Source organism: Xiphophorus hellerii, chromosome 2, assembly GCF_003331165.1.
Source record: "Xiphophorus hellerii strain 12219 chromosome 2, Xiphophorus_hellerii-4.1, whole genome shotgun sequence".
NCBI classification, from domain to species: domain Eukaryota; kingdom Metazoa; phylum Chordata; class Actinopteri; order Cyprinodontiformes; family Poeciliidae; genus Xiphophorus; species Xiphophorus hellerii.
Window position 1 is genome coordinate 13,241,997 of NC_045673.1, and position 15,652 is coordinate 13,257,648.

General features: G+C 40.1%; 1 protein-coding gene across 1 annotated transcript in view; it reads left to right on the plus strand.

The window, feature by feature from the left end:
* Positions 1 to 15,652, plus strand: part of LOC116733780 (transcription factor Maf-like) — a 48,846-nt gene that overhangs the window by 7,940 nt on the left and 25,254 nt on the right.

Consider the following 15,652-nt stretch of genomic DNA (forward strand, 5'->3'; position numbering starts at 1 on the left):
AACACATTTTCAAGAATATGCTTGGTCTACATAAATCAAACACTGACAAACAGGATTTGGGTGCATAACACAATTTATTTTATTTCTGCTGTTTATACTAAGTTTGGATCTAAACACCAGCTGCGGTATTATCATCATTTTTAGTTTTAATTAATTTATTCATTTACTAGTACAACATCCAAATTCCCTTTCATTTAAACTTTTCCTATGTGCAATGTTTCGGGCTCTAACAGTGCTCCCTGAATGACAGAGGCTGACATGCACAGCACTCATGGGATGAGACCAAAACCTTTCCCCTCTCCTCTGACCTCCCATGACTTCCTTCTTCCGCGCTGCTCTCAGTGCGAAGGAGAAAAAGAACAAAAAGCCCTGGACATTATTTTTATCTGGAGCTGACAAAGAGATGGATGGATGGTGGGACTGATGGAGTGAGAAAGGGAAAGCAAGGACTACTTTTTTTTTCTTTTTTTGGGGGTCTGACATTTCCAGTAGAAAAACTGAATTAGACGGAAGAGGCCAGGCGGCAAAGAGCAGCAGAGAAAGGGAGCGAAGCTGGAAGGAAGTTGGAGCAAAGTTAAGGAGTTGAGGGATTGAGAGAAAATGAAAGGCACCTGGAATCCCACGTCAGAATGAAGGGGGGCGTGGAGGGGTGAGAGGGGTGAGGGATGAATGGCAGGAGGACTCCTGGCCGTGGATGCAGACAGACAGGCAGGGTAACCAGAGGCAAGCGGTGACCTTCTCTGCTGCTGGAGGATCGAAGGCTTTATTTAAAGGCCTGGTCAATGCTGGGTGCTGCTGAGGTATCAGACTTGCAGTCAGGCGACTCATCACCACTGTAATACAACTCTCTAATGCCAACCCCCTCTCCAACACGCACACACACACACACACACACACACACGCAGGCACAGGACAGGACACTCTGTGGACACCTCAGGTTTTAGCTCATGCATTTAAAAGGCTGGACAGTGGAAAACTACCGCATCAGCATCAGCTAATTTTACTGTGCAGCCGCCAGCATACTCTGCTTTCCTCGTGTGTTCTGCTAGCAAAGCACATGCATATTCGGTTTTTTTAAACACACTTCATCAAAAGTCCCCTTTTTTTATACAGATGAACAGTTGAAAGCATGTAGGCAGGTGCTGAAAGAATTGAAAATCAGGCAGAGAACAGGGAAGTAATGTAGGATTCCTGCATCTGTGTGTGCATGTGTTGGTGTGTGTGTGCAGCACAGTCTCGCGTTCACTTGTGTGTGCCTGCAGCATTAGGACACCTGCAAGCTTCAGCACTTTCTTGCTGTCAGGAGCGCTGAGGTCACAGGGAGGGGAGTGGAGAGGGCACATTAGAAGGAAGCTCCAGAGCCCACGCCCAAGCAGGCCTCCTCCTCTCCTTCGGTACCACCCTCTGTTCCTTTTTTCTTTTCTTTTATCCACCGTCATCTCTCCACACGCAACTCACCGTCTCCTGACTGTGACAGGGTGAGTCGACCACTTGGGTGAGGAGGGACGGGGGTGTTGGGGGTGGAGGTGCCTCTGTGGCTGACAGCAGGCAGGTCAGGTTTGTGTAGCAGCAGAGGAAGGACACGTTCCCATGTCATGGTGTGCATCAAGTAAAAGGAAAGAGAATATATTTTTACATGTTGTTATCTACATTGTAGATACAGTCCTTCATCTTCAGAAAGAGTGTTGTATTCTTCTTGCATTCGTTTTTGGGCTTTTAATGAAGCATTTGGACTGTTATCCATGGGGGAGCTAACATCATAACATGCAACTTTGATAAAAATGTAGATTCAAAATTACACATAGAACCTCAAATAAATTATCCATATAAACATCTAGTAATCAGTTAAGTATGAGAGAGTCCACTCCAGAGAACCCGCACATTTGTGTAGCGTTTTTTCAAAGTACTTGCATATTTCTGATTGAATATTTGACCCTGTTCTTCATCAGAAAGGACAGTGTTCATTTAAATTGATCAGATTCCTACCACTGATTTGGCTTGTCAGCAAAGCCTTTAGTTCAGGGCTCATCCAGAAGTTTCACGTTAGCCCGTTTCATCATTTCCAAAAACAGTTTTAATGTATGTTTGAAATTATTTTCTTTTTGGAACAATCAGCTGTGTCCAATTTTAAACCATGCAATCATTGACTACAGGTAAAGTATAACAATAAGAGGAAGTCATTCTTTGTCACTAGCTGTTTCATTCACTTTTTACAATGCATCAATATCACTTACAGTGAAATAGCCATAATTTTATTATGACTTTGGTGCAACTCCAGTATTATTAGTGGCCACAACATTTGGCTGCAACTTACAAAATATTCTAAAGGCGCCTCTGGGTGGCTGTATAAGGAGAGGGTTGCACATTCTGCACTGAATTCATACTTAATCATCTAAAACTGTTATTAAATGCATTTAAGTTATATGGTTTATCATCATTCTGTCCCAGACAAAGAACAGTTCAAATGCTTTACCAAAAGCACAGAACTGGCATGAACTTCATGTCGATAACAAGTACAGTATGTAACTCTCTCACTTCCACCTACTTTGCTGTGGATGTAAAACATTTCGTCCACGTACTGCATAGTAGCCAGAGATCATTGTAAAATTTCAACCTTCTTAGGCAATTTTAAATTAATTACACAAGCAGTAAACACATTTCTGTTAAAGTCAGAGTGAAGTATTGGAATAAACGTCTTGCCAATTTCTGAAGAGAAATCTCGTTCAAACCAGATGATTTTAGGTGGAAAACAACACATATCAAGCTGTTCCCCACACAAACCTCCAACTCTGAACTGTCATTTATGAAACACTGCTGAATCCTTTTGTATTGTGCAGTGGGCAGGATTTACTCCTTCCACCGAGTGACATACTTCAGTTCTCCTTACCACCTGGGTTATATATAACCACTACTGCCTGGCATTGGGCGACTCATTACACCGGCATGGTTTTGGTAGTGACATAGACGTCATCCCTCTATTCGTAAAACCCAGATGACAAGGAGGATATGAACAGGATGTATGCTCATTATACGAGCTCATCTGGAAAAGAGAGGAAGCAAGCGGAACTGTGTTCTGAAATCCAGAAAAAGGGAGGGGAAAAGATTTCATCTCCTCACTTGTTAAGTTCCACAAGTTAAACAGTTGTGCTTAGAGTTGGATTGTTTTAAAATGCGTATATTTTTCTATTCAGAACTGATGATACTTGAGCAGAACGTGTCACCCCGGAGCTAAACCTTTAAACACCAACCCTTCTCTTTTTTGAAATGATGCTAGCGCCAGTTTTTTCTCTCAGTTCTTTCAGCTTGTTAGATCCAAAATGTGTTGTTTTATTCAAAGATAATTAGCTGCAAAGCTCTTACCATAGAGTGGGAAGGAGTTCGCATGTGTGTGTGGAGTTTGCGTGGGAGCCTCCTAGCTTCTGTTGTCCTCAGGTTGTGACTGAGAGAGGAACTGGTGATGAGCCGGAGGTTAGTGTGGTATTTTGTGTTCACCTGAATCACAGCAGCCCAGGGCCTTCCTCCTCAGCCTAAAGTCTCTTTCTCTTTGCACATTCACACAAAAACACACACACGCTTCTTCCTCCCTTCTTCTCCCTCAGCGTCACCATCATCTCCTATCTTCTCCTCCCTGTGGTGACCAGCCTGTGCAACCTGCTTAGCATTGCACCCAGTGTCTAATTGAATTCCAACGCTCGGGCGTTAGCTCCTGATGCCACAGAGATGTTAACATGGCATAATACTAACAGTCCTCGGGACGTGTTTCGACACCCTTCTCCTAAAGAGAAAATTAGCGCTAACCTCACAGTGGCAGCGCATGATTTATTCAAAGCTCCAAACTACGTCTTCTGTTTCCCCTAAAGGATCGTCTTTTATAGCCGTCAGCGAATCAGCACTTCTAATACACACATGGAGCACATGTACTCTCACGGTTCAACCCAAGAGCATCCATTGTCCCTTTTATATAAATGTGTCTGCTGCTCTCTCCGCATCCATATTGCAGGCAACGCCGTCCATCCGCTCTCCCTGACACCCTCACTTTTATTCCTCGGCTCTCAGACACAAGCTCTGGGCTTTAATGGCACATATTTCCTGGGCCCGGCTGAAACAGGATGCGTCTTCTCCTTGTTAGCTTGATAAATAACCGGGCTGCAGAGAAAGTGCTGAATTTTAGCTTTCAGCCTCTATTTTGTGCTGGATGACATTAATTTTAAGTGCTGAGAAGGAGCTAACTAATACAGACAAATAAATAAGGGGAGGAGGAGAGGGGAGTGCAGAGGTGTTGGAGTCATTGCTGCCCCCCAACTCCCCCTCCACCCGTTACCTGTTTATGCAGTGGCATTCATAAATGCAATATGCAAACCTGCAAAAATAAAAAGAACTCACAAGTGGTGCAAAACTAAGTGTGCACACTTACTTTCCAAATAGATGTGCCTTAAAGTGCAAAATCCCCTTATCCTATTATAAGTTCAGCTCCTGCCGCTCAGTCAATCAGAAAAACCGCATGTTTATCTTTCCACTCTGCCCCTCTTATCCTCTCTTTCAGTCCTCCTGAAAGCGTCATTAATGTGGTGGTTGGATCACAGCGTACAACACTCTGGGTAAATTGTATTTATATGAGCATATAGGGGAGACAAAACAGAGATTAGCACTGAGTAGCTCATTAGTTGCAATCTAAATAGTGAGAGCAATACTGGAGGAAATTAATTGCTCTTTCAGAAAAAGTAAAGATGGAATATTGTTCGCTGCATCACTTCAAATAAGCTTGTTTATAATTAATAATAGTATTTATAGAAATTGTGGCATCCATGTAAATAAATGGGAAAAAACAGCAAAAGGCTTGAGAGCTGCACAATGTGTAAATAAAAGAACAACAACAAAAAAACTATGTAAATTTACACTACCTTGCAATGGATTCACCCTTCTTGAACTTATTCGCATTTTCTCACATTACAACAAAAATCTTTGGTGAATGTTATTAGGATTTTATGTTAAGGCGAATTAGAGGGTGGTTATGGAGTGGAAGAAAAATGGGACACGCTTTTCTCAAAAATCTAAAACATGTATCTTGCATTTGTTTAGCCACGTCATTTTCATATCCTGAAGTAAAATTAAGTAAACCTGTTAATACTTTATTCTCTTTACTATAAACTATATGCGGGAGATGGAAGACATGAAAAAACAGGTCATTTGGTTAGATAAGACAAAAACTGAACTTTTTGATCTACATGCGAAGCCCTAAACATACAGCCAAAGCTACAGTGAAATTGTATAGATGAGGTATATCAAAGTATATTCATGCATTAGTTCTTACCTAAATACATATGTGACATTAGTCACACCTGCTCTTTATTCAGTCTGATTGAGCTAGAGATGATTTGCAAAGCCAAATGGTGAAAAATGTTAGCATTGGCTAAATATAAACCCATGGCACAATTTTGATCATTTTATTTGAAAAAACATTATTTGAAACTACTTTCATCTGCTGAACATATAAAAAGCAACATTTGCATTAGAGAGAGCTTTTATCAATTCCCTTAAATGTTATATGTTTAGGTCTGGTGTTATTTTCATTTTTCTATAAGTCGGCATGAGCTGCACACACAAACTGCTGCTTATAATATCACACAATGACACCTCATGCATTATTTTAACAATGTATGGTGCGGTGAATAAAAAGGTCAGTGGATGGGAACTGGCTTCATGTAACAATAAGATGCATGACCTGAGCACTGCAGACCCTTCAGTCAGCATCTTGCTGCACAGCACCGTGAGGAAGGAAAATACGCGAGTCGGAGTGTTAGGCTCCACTGTGGGCCTGATGTCTGTGTGTGTGTTTGACTCGCCATTTGCGTGGGACCGCAATGAAGAGGCTCACAACAATAGATTTACTTGGTCTATCATTATTGATTGTAGGTTTTTCTCTTTTGCCCTTTACCTCATTTTGATAAATCACTTTTATTATTATTATAGCATTTTAAAGCCCGAGCTCAAATTGTGGTTCCTTTTCAAAGTGCTGCTTTTATTAGATCAAATCTATTTTTGTCAGTATCTGAACACGCTTTAGCTCTGCAGATACCATGCAAGCGTTTGTGTGTTTCTGTTTGCGATGCAGGGTTTAATTTCCAGGCTGTATTTGTCACATGCTGTCAGGTTGTGGTCACATGACCGCATGAACCACTGGCAGCAATTAAGGCAGATAAATCACTCATTTACAGGAAGAGAAGGAGGGACAACGTGTGTTTGTGTGTTGGGGTGGGGGAAGAGAGGGATATTAATACTCTGTAACCTTTCAAACACGCTTAAAGCTTTTATCATTTTTTAAAGCTAATGCTGAATGTTAGTATATTTGGGTTCAGTCAGGCTTATTGACTCACACTCGGATAGACTAATGAACAGATGGCAGTCGTTTGTGTTTGCTGTGATTTTGACCTGGCTGTTTATTTACTGTCTGAGGTGTTGGTATAACATTCACGTCTCCAGGCCTGCTCAGGCAAACGCTATTGCGAAAATATACATTTAACTGTCAGCTTGCCTTTTGTTTCCTGGTGATTGATTTCAAACGCAAACACACTGCATGCTTCCATTCTTCGCTTTTGTGTCCTCAACTGTCGTCAGCCGGCTTTCCAAGTGTCTGTGAGTGTAAGTGAGGTAGCTGAGATGATGTGGAGAGTCTGAACGGGTGCTTCAGCAGCCCAGGTCGGCGTTCTGCAGAGATTCAGCCTGCCCACTTACTTTAAAAGGGATGTTTAAAGACTCATGACTGAAAAAGAATAAAACACACACACACAGCCTGTTTTTGATGGGCTGGAAGTGGAGAGCAGAGGAGACGGGAGGCTGCAGTTTCTTGGAGATCTCATTCATTAAAAGACAGCGGTCACTAACTGGCTCGAAGCGTCTTTACACCGAGAGGAGTTGAATCTGTCAGGTTTTAAGTAGCAGGATAGGTTCAGATGAGCAGATGTTGGGGCTATTTTTGTTGTTCGAGGAGCTTTTATTTTTTTTATTTTTAAATGATGTATTTGGTTTAGTGTGCAGGGAAACCTCTTAGAGTAGCTGTATCGCTATATCCCACAGAGCAACGACCTTATGCTGTCTGTTCAGAAAGCTGGTGCATGCGACAATAGCAGCAGTCTGAGAGGGTAAGAAATAATCTGTGTTTATATTAACTTCACTAGAATACAAAGTCAATACAGTCAGGGCGTGTGTTTGTACTGCAAACTGTCAAGCAAGTGAAAATCTTTCATTTTTTCCATGCAGAGAACAATTTTCTGTGAAAGTCTCTGCATTTTCTCTGATCTTTGTATCTAGCTGGTTTTCTAGCAACAGTCACAGTCCAAACTTTAAGTTCTAGTATCTAGTATTTATTTTTGAAAAGATTATTTTGCGAAACAAAACTTTTGTTTGTCAGTTATGCCCTGTACTGTGAGGAATGGGATCACAATAAATTAAAGTTGTCTTTTTCTATAATACTTTCTTGTAAAGAATGTCATCATCCTCAAAATATCTACTTCCTCTGTTTTTGGAAAAATTTGTATGCTATTAGTGATATGATATTTCTCAGGCTTTTTTTGTTTTGTTTGTTTGCTTGTTTTTTTGGGGGGGGGGGGTTGCAGTATGGTTCAATGTTGTCAGTAAATAAACAGAGGACGGGGAGGAGAGTCAAGAAAAAGGAAAGAGTTGTTGACATTTTGTCCTGAATAGAAAGGGAATGAAAGCATCCATTAACAACAATTTAACTTTGAAATTTCTCCACTTCTTTCACAAAATTCAATAATTTAAAGCAGTTTCCAGTTGAGTGTAAAGGCAAGAGATTACAAACAATCAGATATTTGCACAAGCAATTAAATGAGTTTACCCCAAATGAGAGGGTTCTTGCACAACACAGATAACCAATAGCCAACATCTCACTGAATAAAAAGCAAAAGCAGCCTAAAGATTTGATCAGACTAAATGATTTCCGCATCACTCAGCACATAGGCGATGGTAGCTGTACATCCAAATGCTGGATGTAGAGCTACAGTATTTTATATGACAGCTCATCCAACTCTATATCCAAGTGCTGTTGAAAAATCTTAACACAGATTTTTTAAAAAGAAGCAAAATGTAGAATGCTTATTCAGATACATATCTGAATAAACACTTCAACTCTCACAGTTTCAAGAGAGTTGAGATTTGTTTATTCTACTAGGTGCAGCAGCGTTCTGGATGGAACATGTTCTGCTGCTTTAACTTAAAGGAAATTTGCAGGGGAAATATTATTAGCGTCAGACCACCTGGGGGGGGGAACATCTGCAGAGTCCAACTGCACATCCAACACATATCACTGCTGCATTTGACACTGATTCAACACTGTTTCACTGGAAGGGTCTTTTGGAGGACGATCCTGTTTCTAAGATATAGGAGGTTCCTTAAAAACTACAGAATCCCAAGTAAATGTAGTTTCTGCTGCAGATCAGAAGGTTAGTGTCAGAAGATCAATGTGGACGATTGCTCTGCAATATTTCTGATTTATTTATTTTTTTGCATGAAATCCTCATATCTGTTTATTTTTCTTTTTATTCTTACAGCAACTACTCTCTATTGAATAATTAGATGTTTTTTTCATGTTCAATTAGGACTGTTTTTGCTCTCATCCTCTCATTCCTCGCAACACTATTTTTTCATCTTCAAAGTGAAAGCTAAAATAGGGTGATCATTGCAATTTAATTACTACAAATCCCTTTGTGAATTTGCTCCTGTGTTTGTTTACATGCATAGATTTGCCAGCTTATGCACTTTTATTTTTGTGCATTCATGTGTGTGTTGGTGCTTTAGTAAATGTCTTTACTTTCTAGCTTCAGCCTGCATGAACGCTCATATTTTTAGTTTGTGTCTGTATGCTGTATGGGTGTGCAGTTGGTGTGCATGTGTGTGTGGGCGTGTACATATTTGTGTGTAGATGAAGCTGCAGTGGGGTTTATTTAAATAGATAAGATGGTGTTTTATTCCCAATCAGAGGAATCTCCTGTCGCATTTCAGTCTCTTCATAATAACCCCCAGCATTGCTGCACATTCCCCTGACACACACACTCACACACCCAAACACTACAAATTGCAGACACTGCAATTTCTCTCTCTCTCTCAGGGGTAAAAGGCTTTGATAAACTGAAAATAAATACTTTTCTTCACATGAGGAACAGGAGAGGGAAGAAGAAAATGGCAAGGAGTGACATGAGGTCTCTGGCAGTTTGGTGCTTCGGGAACAAGCAGGTATACGACAAAGAAAATTTCTTAAGAAACAAGTCTGAGTGTTGTGCAGTTTAGCCTTAAACCACAGGTAAATCGTCAATAATTTTAGGAAGCAAAAAGGATAAAAGTGTGGTAAAAGGAAGGAAAGACAGCAACGGATCATAAGGTTGACAATTTTTCAGAAAGTGAACTAAAACACCAAACAGTACATTGCAAAAGTATTTATCCATGCAGCAAATACAAACTTCAATGAAACATGAAATAGGCAAATGGAAATGTAGTGCATAATTATGAAGAGGAGGGAAAAGAATGCATGGCTTAGTTACAAATCAAAATCTAAAAGTGTGGCATGCATTTATATTTAGCCCCCTTTACTCTGAAAACTTGTTTAAAAATTCTAATTGTCCTCAGAATACACATTCGTCTTGCCTTCACTCGAAATAACTTTCAATGAATATCATATTAAAATGTCAAAAGGATGACAGAACTGTGGGCCTAGAAGGATATGGTAATCTACCTAAACAGGCCAAGCAAAGAGACAATCCGAAATGCAAGAAAGAGGCCAATGGCAATATGTTGGAGCGGCTGAGGTGGAAGAATCTGGTAAAAGGACAACTATTGTTCATACACTTAAGCAGATCTGGCACTGGAGTTGTTGAAAGATATTTAGTATTTAGTGTCATTTTATAAGCCTACATGATACACAGCAAAGCCAAAGTGAACATGCAAAATCTGATAGGACCACAGTGTAACGCTTTTTCTTCTTTATGAAAAATGTTGTGGGGTAAAAACTAACTCTGTACATCCTGAGCACACTATCCTCATTATAAAACATGGTGGTGGCCATATCATGCTGTGTTTGCCTGAAACTGCGCTTGGGCTGTTTTGCCAAGAAGAATCCTCCACTTGCATCAGGCTGGTAGAGCCCTAATCTAAAAGATTTGCACAATTGCAGGCCACAGTTTTTTTTTCTTTTTTTTTTTCTCTGTGAAATATTTGAGTAGCCTGGTATTTTGTTTGTACTTAGAAACTCCTCGCAACTGAATAAAATGTGTTAAAGTTCTGGTTGGGACATAAAATACAAGTGGAAAAGTTCAAAAGGTGTGAATACTTTTGCAAGGCACTCGAAGTGATTTAGAGGAAACAGGTTCACCGCCTTCAACTGTCGGTTTCTTTGACTGCAAGGTCACACAGAAGCCTCCCTCCTCTCCTCTCTCCACCTTTGTTTCCCTCCGCTCCTCTAGTCCTCATTTCATTCAGCACTCCCGAACCCCGACAGCTCCATAACTATAACTCTCTCCTCCTCTCTTCTCTTCATCCGCAGCTAAATGACTCTGTCAGAAATAAAGAACACTTATCTTATCTACTGCCTCCACTCTGCTGTCCCTGTCCCTGTCGACGTCACACCAAATAAAAACAGATAATTACAGACAAACTCGACGATTCACTCTGTTTAATTGTTTTCCCTCAGACGGGCGAGAGCAGCGTTTGGACAGACAGGAGCTTGACGGTGGACAGGTGTCTGCTCATTTTCATCTTTTCATACTGCCTTCTTCTTCCCCTGCTGTCACGACTCCCTCTTTTCTTCCGCAACCAACACAGGACTTACTGCATGTATATGTTTGCCTGTTACCTACGAGCCACTCAGTGGGGCGCCGCATTGTGATGAAAGAAATGAAAGAAGGATGAGGGGGTGGAAAAGAGAGTGTCATGGATTAAATTATCACACAATAAACAGCTAAACAAACATCCCTCTCGGTACATGCTTCAGCAATCTGCTGGGTCTCCCTGACGTTCACCGTACACAGACTTTGATCAGCATCTATTGTGATGACGTTGCTTTTCTTATCCCTAAAAGTGCACACCCTCACAGAAGTTGGTCTCCACCCGCAGCTCAGTTCAGAGGGATCAAAGGTTATGAGTGAACTTCATCGACCGATTTGTCCGTAAATGGAGGTTATGCATATGTTTATTGAACCACGTCCACTTCAGCTGCCCCACCTGAGTAAATTAGTTTGATGTCTTTACATTCCACAATATTCTGGATCATCCATTGCTTGGACGATCCTTCTTGATTCTTGCTGATCAAGAAGCCTGGGCAGGAAAAAAATAAATAAATTAGAGGAGAGGAAAGAGCGGGGGGGGGCTTGTATCTCTGAGCTGATTCCGGGTATGTGTGGATGTGCAAGGATGTGCGACGAGAGACAAAAAGAGGAAAAAAGTGATCATTCTCCTGCAACCCCGAGGCCTCTTGCAGCCTCGCAGGCTCCCTGTAGGTCTCCTAACACATGCCTTTGCAGAGAGCAGGGGGCTGCTAATTGGCCCCTGTGTTAACAGCAAAAACGAAAGCGATGTCTGCGTGTGAAGATGTCTTACAGCTGTTCTGAAAGCTCACATGGTTCCCAAATAATAGTTTGTTAGTTTGTCGTTCATGCTTTTAAAGGATGTTTGATTTGTAAGCTGTGAAAACATTTACTATCTGGTAGCTCATTGAAGTCACAAATCGCTGAAAGACAATTAAAGCATTTACGCTACTTCAAAGCTTCGGCTTTTAAAAGGCTTGTTTCTCTAATTGTTTCATTATCTCAGAGTCCTTATTAAATGTAATATAATTGTTAATTACCACATAAGGATTTGTCTTGAGTATCAAAACAAATTAATTAAAATTAACACGTTTCAAAACACTGGCAGTGATAACAGCAGGTGCAGTGTGTCCGTGCACACGTGGGGGTGTGTGTTTGTGTGTTTCCACATCTTCAGTTCTGTTTGCCTGCATCTATGTTTAATTGAGATTCATAGGAGGGATTTAAATAAGATTCAAATGAGATTCATAGCTAAGTGTAACAACACAGGTAATATGCAGATAGATTTAATGATGATTCAGTGTATCTTGCAGTCTAACGAGAGTTTGATTAAACCATTGCAAGCCATTGGCTGGAATCATTACAGCAATGGGAGAGAAATGCAGGAAGAGGAAAAGCAGCTGCTTTAAAAGGGATTCAAAGGTAAAAGAAATTTAACGTTTCCATCGGATATTTGTCTTGGACACAATCCAGATTCTACAAAAAGAAATGAAAGCATAATACAGGCTTGGAGATGAAAGAGGCTTCTTTGTCCCAAAAGTTTATATTGCTTTGAAAATAAATTTTTTATCCCCTCATTATACTATTTCCTATCTGCTTTGTGTTTTAACACATTGAATTTAGGTTGTTTTAAGAGAAAAATCTACTGAGCTCCACTAAGGTTTTTGCGAGGTCCAAAGATAGATCGTCTATGAGTTTAGAAAATCTCTGAGCTACTTTTTGTGAGATTCTGAGAAAATGGTTTTAACAGAAGTGGCACATGACATCTAAATACAGGGTTGTGATATTAAGTTATGAACAGTGTGTTACAAAACAAGAATCATATTTATATGTCTTGCTGCTTATGTTACAAAGCCATATTGTAATTACAGAAGCAGCCTCTAATTATGGAAAAATTGTGTAGTTTCAGAACATAAAAAACATATAAAAGATATTTTGGTTATTATTGCTGATTTGTGTGAGCTCCAGCTAAGTCAGGCTATCAGTAAAGTTTTGAAAATATCTAGAAATTCACCACAAAATGAACTGACAAACTATATTTCTCACATAGCTATCTCTGCCACATAAACTTACATAAATGTTCAAATGTTGTAATGATTACTAATAATTAGTAATAAGTAATAATGTTTTCCTATCCTTTGCAACAAAATATAAACACTCTGCACTGAATGATTATACCCAAACATTAGGAGGCCAAACATTTGCAGTGGATAAAAGGACCTTTATGTCAGTTAGTAGTTATTTTTCCAGGTGTGGAGAACTACAGATTCTGTATAAAAGTGTTAAAGTTTCAGCCCGAGATGACTAGGTGATCTAATAAAAGACAAAGCAAAATCTTAAGCAAAATACACATTTATTTTTACTTTAAGAAAATGAAAAATGTCTACATGTATTTGAGTCATTTAAATTTTATGCTGTTTGCTTTTGGCTCCTGCAATTGTTCATTTAGGAGACATTTTTTACTGTTCATCTTATTATTGTAAACTTACAAGTTTAATCTGTGTAACATCCAGCTGTTCAGAACGTCTGGAACAACTTAAGTAAGTAAAACACAGCTCTTGTTCTTGCAAGTCTTTTTCTTCTTCTAGTGCTATACTTAACTGAACAGCCTATTGTTTTCTATCTGCTCTCACCTGCCGTGCATATGTGTGGATAGATGTGTGCTGCTTTATTCTTTATCTGCAGAATGTTCAACATGATCAAAGTTAAGGGAAAAAATGTGACTAATAATTATAAAAGCGTGTGTGAGCGGGTGTGTGTGTGTGTGGCATTGCTTGTGCTAAAGCAAATGTTTTATCTACTCAAGATGTAACAGTTTTGGGACTCAATGCATAGTGGAAAACGAACACTGCACATCCACATGAACACACCCTACACACTATGAGGTGGCGACAACATCATGCTGTGGGCGTAGCTCGTCATGGTTGACCGAGAGAGGAATGGAGATGAACAGAACAATCCCTGAGGGGGAAGATGATGTCTTGCAGAAGCTAGAATGAGATTAAAGCATTTACAAGTTGTAGAATGGCCTAGTCAAAGTCTAGACCTAAATCCAAGTCAAATCCAAGTCAAGTCAGTCATATTGATATTCCCAGGCATATCAATATCCATCCAATCTGAGTTTGAATTACTTTCTAAACAAAAATAGACAGAAGATTTCAGGGTGTAAATGTACTAAACTATCAGAGACGTAACCCGAAACACCTGAAGCTGCATTTACCATGTAAGAAGCACTGCTTCATGTCAGTCTGCCAGACAAAATCCCTGTAAAAAACCTTTAAAGATTGTGGTTGTAGTGTAAGGAAATATGAAAAAGTTTAAGGTGTAGGAACAGAGCACTTAGCAAAGACACAAGAAATGGAACAAACACTCTGCAGGGCTGCTTAAGGCTGCGCTTCGTACAGTGCAGCTGCAATATTGATAGATGCTGCAGTGGCCGAGTCTACCATCCCACTTTATTTCAATTAGCTCACAGGAAGCAGGAAATAACCTGCAAATCAATTGTCATTTCTATGAGAGTGAGGTTAGAGGCTGAGATTCACTTTGTCCAACCAATAAAAAATGATGTCGCCATGAAGAAGATTAAAGGGAATTTCCTCTGCACATGCTCCCGCACTGTTCATTAAACGTTCTGCGAGGTTGTTACATTTCAGACGAGCTGCGGAAATTTGTTTCTTTCGTTCATACGATGCACGTTGCCGTCCCGCGTCATTTAACAATCGCCTCCATACCCAGCTGCAAAAATCCACATCGTATCAGTTCATATTTGAAATCATTGTAAGTGGACTGAGCTCTACTTTTATGGGGAGAGTGCTGACTGAAAAACAGTCATATGTATGTGTCATTTATTTGTGAATCAGATCTGCACCCAAAACAAACAAAAAGAAATTCTAGTCTGCAAAATTCTGCATTTCTGTTTGCAGTGACTGACCTGCGGCGTACACCTTAAAAATGTACACAAGCAACACTGAAAAGGCTTAGCACAGAGTAGAAAAAGATAGTGGAGGAATCTGAATTGGCATCTTGATGCATGCTGGAAATATTTTTGCTGGGCTGAGAGTGAAGGGGTCACAATTGATCTCAAATGAGCAAAACAACATGAGGGTCACAAGACGTGTAATCATATCAGAGAAGCCATGTTTTAGTATCACCTGCATGCAACACACGCTAACCTCCAAACACTTGGAGGCACCACAGGGTGATTTGTTTGTGATGTTGGCGCAGCGGACTGAAGCCATGGAGGTAGTAACTGTTTGATGGTAGGCTTTATGGAGACACTATATAACGGCGGTGACAGTTTATTCAGTGCATGTCAGGAAGACGGGATTTGTGACACTACAATGGTTGGGTTACTCCTGCAGGTCCGTGAACGGACTGTTCAGAGCTCGGGATGAGAAAATTAGTGAAAGGAAGTCAGTTTGTATGTAAAATGTTAAACAGCTTTGGTATTCTCATTGAACAAAGCTTCCATTTGAAGTTAATAAAAACATATATGAATATCTTTATAAATTCTTTTTGAAAAAAACAGAAACATGTTTTCCTCTTACTTTGTTCCTGCTAGTTATTCCCCTAAGCTCCATGATCCGAGTTCTCTTTGCATCCCCTCTCAGCTGGACGTTATTAGCCCTCCGATTGGGTATCGAATTAGCCCGCTGATTTGGTATTGAAAGAGCGAAGATTGATGAGAGGATTTGGCTAAGCTTCCTTCCCAAACCTCATTACTCACTTTCAAAGAAGAAGAAAAAAAGAAACACACACACAAAACCAGTGGATGCACGCTCACACTCAAAAAATCACATTTCTGTAAAATTCACTTTTCCCTTAAAGGTTTAACAGCGAAA